Source organism: Adiantum capillus-veneris, chromosome 1, assembly GCF_014529385.1.
Source record: "Adiantum capillus-veneris isolate H3 chromosome 1, ASM1452938v2, whole genome shotgun sequence".
In the NCBI taxonomy this organism is placed as follows: domain Eukaryota; kingdom Viridiplantae; phylum Streptophyta; class Polypodiopsida; order Polypodiales; family Pteridaceae; genus Adiantum; species Adiantum capillus-veneris.
Genome location: NC_140931.1, coordinates 31,670,771 through 31,671,468, shown reverse-complemented (window position 1 = coordinate 31,671,468; position 698 = coordinate 31,670,771).

Genomic DNA, 698 nt, shown 5'->3' with positions numbered 1-698 from the left:
TGTCTCCCCTCATGAAGTCGAGTATATTTTAGAGGATGTCCATAGTGGTCCCACTGGTGGCCATTACCCTGGTCATATTACTGCACAAAAAATTCTCTAGTGTGTCTTATGGTGGCCCTATATTTTTTGCGATGCAATTGCCTATGTAAAGGTATGCGATGTATGTCAGCACTGTGGCCCTAAACCGAGCCAACAGTCAAACCGTCCTCTGCAGGTCTCTATGGCATGGCAACCCTTTGAGAGATGGGGCATAGATTTTGTAGGTCCAATTACTCACTCTGCCCAACCCGTCAATCGGAAGTATCTCTTGGTGGCTACAGACTACGCAACAAAGTGGGCAGAGGACTTGCAACAACAGACTACACTGGCCGCACTACGGTAGCCAATTTTCTCTACGAAAATATTTTGTGCAGGTTTGGATGTCCCTTGGAAATCACCAGTGACAGGGGGAGTCACTTTGTGAATGAAACAATTTCTACCTTGCTGGCCAACTACAAGATTTTTCACCGAAAATCTTGTTCCTATTACCCTAGAGCAAATGGGCAGGTAGAGAGCACTAATAAGGTTCTGATAGCACTCCTGCGGAAAGCATGTCATCTTCATCCCTTGACTTGAGCTCAAGCTATCTACGGTACACTTTGGGCATATCAAACTTCTTTCAGAGCCACAACCAATCACACCCCATTTCAATTGGCTTT